The sequence below is a fragment of the Alligator mississippiensis genome, chromosome 9 (assembly GCF_030867095.1).
Source record: "Alligator mississippiensis isolate rAllMis1 chromosome 9, rAllMis1, whole genome shotgun sequence".
In the NCBI taxonomy this organism is placed as follows: domain Eukaryota; kingdom Metazoa; phylum Chordata; order Crocodylia; family Alligatoridae; genus Alligator; species Alligator mississippiensis.
The window spans coordinates 13,528,546-13,534,545 of NC_081832.1; positions in this window are offsets into that span (position 1 = coordinate 13,528,546).

Here is a 6,000-nt window from a genome sequence, read left to right on the forward strand (position 1 = left end):
ACTCCACTGTCCAATCGATCTCTCCAGTAGGAAATAGCTCCTCATATTCAGACTAAAATAGCAACACGGAAGCAAGTCTGGGCTCCCTCCCTGGGAGCAGAGACAGGCTGAGAATGAGCCAAGCATGCTCATTTTGAATGCAGCGATGCCAGCGAGATGAGGACTCTGAAACGAGGGGAGGGGTAGTTGCATATGTTACTCTTAATAGCTCCATCTATTAAAGTTGCACCTAAAGATCACAAGTAAGACCTGGGCCTCGGTTGATGGGATTCTGCACAACACAGTGAGACACCCCCTGCCTCAAAGAGCTTATGAGGGGAGGGAGAGGCAACAGAAACAGAGGTGAACCCCAAGCAGGTCAGTAGAGCTGGGAGCAGAGTTCTGCCCTCCCTAGTCTCAGCCTGGGGTCTCACCGCTAGGCTACAGCAACTCTATGCCACCCTGTCTTAAAATAAAGCAGCTTCACTGTTGGAAAAAGAGCTCCTTTTCTAGGCCACCCCTGTGTGATCAGTCGCATCTGGCTACACCGGACCTTTCACAGCTGCTGTTGCAAGTACCCCTGATCAACGATGTGTATATGTTTGAGGACACCCGCTCGCCTTCCAGGCAGGGGAAAAACAATCCTGAGCTGACAACTCATTTTTGTTTTGGGGCAAGACACAAGCATTTCCTACCGTCTTCTGAACCAGCAAGCAGAACAGGCCATCTGGTGTGATGGGCCTGAATGGGAGATCATTTGCTACCACTGACCCCAGGCCTACTGCAGTGCACACTTGGTGTAGCTCTGTGAACACTCCCATGGGTGGCTCTGTTGCCGTTTCCAAAAGGTAGAGGAGATGGGGAATGTGAGTTGTCCCATAGCCTTTCACCTCCTCACCATGTGCTTTGATATGCACAGCTCCCAGGACATGATGCTATTCACACAAACACATGCTGAATTCACCCGAGTTCTGCTCTCAGAGAGGTTACTTGTTGGTCCTACCTATGAAGCAGGCTCTTGGAAGCAGCCTGGGAAGGAAGACATGACCCAGCTCTCAGCACAAGGGCACAGAGCTGAGGAGGGATGCTGGCAGGGCACCAGATCCCACAGGGACCGTAACAGGATTTCATTTCCCACAGGCTTGTTCCAGTTTACCTCACCTCTTTCCTTCTGGGCTCTGTTCTGGCCAGACAATTAACTAAACTTCATTTGAGATAAATGCACAGCAGCTGCAGAGTGCCTGGTACCGGCTGCCTGCTGCTCTTCTCCCAGATGCTGGTAATTAAGGCTAATTACAGAAGACCAGGACCTTGGAACAAATCCCTTTTCCTTCCAAGCCCTGGGTTGTTTCTTACCTCCTAGCACTAAGTTCTTTGCTTGGTGCCCCCTTCCTAGTCTATGACTCAACTTGTCACTATTTTCTCAGTCATGGTCCCCAGCAGTAAATGAATCCGGGCCTCTGTGGCCCTTGCATCTGAAGAGAGCAGTTTTTGGGTCCAGTAGACCCGGAGTTATACAAGTCCAAACCCATAGGGTGAGAGGGGTTAGTTGAGTTTCCCGTGCAGAGCTGCAGAATTGGCTGCCTGGCAGGAGGGTTCAGCCCCTTGCTGGGACCGGCCACTGCTACTTCTCTCTGCTTGACTGCCTATTTTACACAGCCCTTTTGGAGCAAACCGTGGTGCCTACCTGCTGTCTCTTCCCTCTGCCCCCCATGCTGCCTGCTCGCTCACTCTGCCACCGAACACAAACCATAGTGGGAACTTTGCTCTTAAAATACTGCTGCGGTGGTGATAGCTCCATAGCTGATGGTCTCTCCTCATGATTTTCTCCCCACTGCCCGATTCTCACCTCATTTGATTTCTCCCAGCCAGTGCACTTGGCCACCTTGTTACTTTGGACAGTGTTGATCTAGCTATGAGCCAACATTTCTGCTCTCAAGGAAACAACTGATCTGCTCTCCCCATTTTGACCAAGGCAGATGGGACGACAGAAGCCACATTTTCAGGTCTGCAATTAGAGAGCTAATGGACATGGCATATGCTGCTCATTTTGAGGTATGCAACATTAATCAGGACTCCTAAAGTATGTCAGGCCCTTTTCACCCCAGGGAAGCAACTCGGGAGCATTTCAGCTTCTCACCTGAGCTAGTCGAAGTTTATACCTGGAAAGGAAACCAGGCCTGAAGTTGCTTCTGAACAACTGATCCTCCTGGTTGCCTGGACAGGAGTTTGTCCCTCCAGATAGTTATTATCTGTTCTACTCCGACCTGCAGGGCTTTATTTCAAAACTTAGCATGTTTTGGATTAACCCTGAGGAAAAGGGCTGTGGTTCTGGACCAACTGAAAGACACTAGCTTGTCTCTAGAGCCAGTAGGCTGCATCCCAGGAGCAGGACAACTTTTTCCTAAAATTAAATGATTAAATTTTTCCTCTTGAGCCTAGTGAAACTCCTCTGAAAACCCTCTCCACCTTGAAGCTGCCTACATGAATTACAGCTGCCGTCTTTACTGCCTCAGGCACATTGCAACCGGCTTTATTTCCTTGCCTTGACTACTGTCAGATTGTTGCAAAAATCAAGACATAAAACATGCAGAGAGGCCTGTCTTGTTCTGTCAGCACCCACGCACACACATACGTACACACACCCTTCCTCCTCTCCTACCGCTCTTGTCATGCCAGAAGATCCCAAAGTACACACAGTGACAAGACAACTCGTTAGACACCTTGAGCACCTCCTTTCCTCCTTCAAGTGAGATTAAATCTTGGGTTATTTGCTTAGAGCATTTAGCTTAGGTGCTGTTCGTGTCCCCCAGAGGAACAATACTTTATGCAGGTACATTCAACCTCTCAAGGATATTGACAATCTTAATCCATCTCCTGCCATCTCAAGGGAATCGGTGTCATTTGTGTGTCATTTATCTCCTGCCACTCGGTGCCAAAAACAGACTGCTACTTTAGGAGGCTGGATTCCCAGCATATGGCATCAGAGAAGTCTCATCTTGAAATGAGACTAGCCCTTCAATAGGTTTCACTCTGTAATCCAGGGTGTCTTTATTGTCTCATATCAACATCCGCATAAGGGCACGTGGTCTGTCGTGCCCTAGATGCTCACATGAGACAGTGATGCACTTACAGATAAGCAGAGGAGGAAAAGGGGCCAGTATTGCACTTGGCCAATTTGGGGGAGTGTAACAGGGAACCCTAGCCCTGTTACCAGAAAGCAGGCCAGTCCCTTTAAGACCACAACTTTCTGGGCACAGCCTGCTGGCAGGGTAGGGGTTAAAAGCTGAGCCTGGCTGGCTAGTCAGGTGACCGGAAGGGGGCAGGCCAGAGCTATAAAAACCCTGGGCTTGGGGGCAGCTGGAGGCAGTGGCTAAAGGGGAAGGAGATTGTACATAGGTGGTCTACAGAAAGGCTTAGCTGCCAGTCTGGCTGTTGTGACAGAGAAGCTCCTGGTGACTCAGAGAAGTAGTGGCAGTGCCACAATGAGATAGTGCTTCTCCTTCCCCCAGTCTGTGATCCAAGCCATGAAAAAATGTAAGTTGGCATACTGCCTTCTTTAATTTCTATATCTTTTTTTTGTGGCTATAGCCCATGGACTTACTGTTTACATATTTTTTTGATTGATTAAACTGGTGGCTTGTGGATCAGGCTGTAGGGGAGGAGGAGGAGGAGGAGGCCTCATTAGCACCTTGGGGTACAGTCCTAAAGGGTCTAAAGCACTAATGGATGCAGCCATGTAGTGCTAATAGTCCAGAGCTGGCTGCAGGACTTTGAAGCTGGGTCCCAGTGGGAGGATCTTGGCTAGTAAAAGAGGCAGCAGAAGACCCAATAACTTGGTGCCCAGGGGGTGCAGGGTGAAAAGGGACCTGAAGGCCTGGCTCCACTGCTTTGCACTCTCTTTCTTGGTTTTAAGAGGACCACAGGCCCAGAGATGAGTAAGGAGCCAGAGTCTCCAAGTCAAACCCTACCCAGTGGGTTTAGACTGGTAGGCCTAGCTAGAGAGAAACTTGGGGGGGGTTAGTGCTGTGGTGGCTGAGAACGCCAACATAAAAATACAATAGACAGTCTCCTGCTTGTAAGAACACCTCAATAATATGTACATAAAGACATGGCAGATCCTTAAAAGCAGGATAAGGATAGATCTGAAACATTAAGGGACTTCAAGGGTGCCTCTTATAGGCTACAACCCCCCCTTGCTGGGAAGCCTAACCTGTTACAGGGAGCCAGCAGTTTTACTACTGTTTCTGATCCTGACTTCTTTTTTGCAGGAGATGAATTGTAAGGCCTGAAGACCTGCTATGTCACTTAATCCATCTATCTAGTGATACTGGTCTGTCACCTGGAGAACTTTCCAGGGTTCAGTCTGGTACAGTCTGTGTCCTGAAAAATGGTATCCATTTCCCTAGTATATTTTGCTGCCAGGAAGTCATGTTTTTTGCTTAAATTCATCCTGTTAATCCAAGTTATCCCCCTGTCCCTCTGCCTGACAGTCTTTTTTTTCCTCCTTGCTGTTTTTATCTTCAAACATTAATAAAATTGCCCCCTGCCCTTAGTCACCTCTTTGCCACAGCTCTTCCATCAGGTCTACCTCAAACTTCCTTTGTATCTCCAAACTACTCGATTTTCACTTATCCTAAACACTTCAGTAGCAATATGTGCTGTTAAACAGATCTGGAGTTCCACTTCAGAAGTTGCTTCATTTTAACAGTGGCCAAAGCATCGCGTGCGCTGCCGTGTTGTGATGCTTGTTAATAGGTTAACGATAGAGTTCCTGCACTACTGGCACTTAGATGTGTGTGCAGATTTCTCACACAAATGGGTCTTCAGGGTGGAGTTTCTCCCAGGTGTGCATAAGTGCTCATAGTACCATAGCCTCATGCAGCAGTTAAAGATCTCCAAGAACAAGTTGGGAGGGATCTTGCTCACTGAGAGACCACAGCTCTGGAGCTGTGATACTCCCAGGAGTGGAGGACAGGCTTTGTGCAGTGCCTCCAAAGCATCCTCTAGATGTGGGATTTTGGTGACCATGCTAATTCATCAGATCCACTGGGGAAAGTCACATGTGCCCTTGGCATGGGAGGCTAGATGCAGCCCTGCTTCAGATGGGTGCAATTCCATTGACTTCACTGGACTCGGGCCAGGAAGGAATTTGACCCCCGCCCTGTGTTCAGCCACAGTTCCCACACTGATGCATTTTTAAAGCGATGAAGCTTTAAATAAAAAGCAGTGAAGGTTAAAGGGGATGTTTCCAGATGGAGCCAAGGAGGGAGAGCCCAAGACACCTAATCCTGCAGACAAAGAGAATGGCAGATTCCAATAGGAGATGAAGAAAAAAATCAAGTCACATTGAGGAAGGTCCCAACTCCACTTCAATGCCACCCAGCAGCCATGACTCAGAGACAGGAAAATGGCTATCATGGAGCTCACCCACGTTACATCTGACTCCGGAGCAAGCCCTCTTACTCAGGCAGTTTGAGACCTGCCCCAGTGCTGGTCAGGATGCGACAGCCTCATGTCCCTTTAAGTGCTACTCCCCTGTCCTTCTTCCGTCCTTTCCAGCAGGGGTGATTAGGCCTCTGCTGTTAGTGTCCTGCAATTAGTTTAACTGCTTTCTTATCATTATTCTTTGATGTTTTAATTTACCAGGAATCTTAATTTAAATACTAATCTGATGCTGCACAGCAAACCAACATGATTAATCAGTGCTTCCCCCTGCAGAGGAAAGTGCCTGGGGGTCAATGGTTCAGTCTGAAGGGAGGGTTGTATTGCTCAAGGTCCCAAAGCTCTTTTCAGACACAGGCCCACTAGATTTTGCAGCAAAAAAGGGGGTCAACACTCCTTTGTGTTTATAGCACAGGCTCCAGAGTTGGGTAGAGGTTGCTGGCCCAAGGTAGGTAGGAGTATACTTGCCTCCCCCAGACAGCATCACTCTGCTCTCAGCATTGCCCTGATGCTTCCCACCTTCAACGCCTGATGCTCTGTACATTCCTCCTAGGAGCTAAAAGGTTAAATACAGCT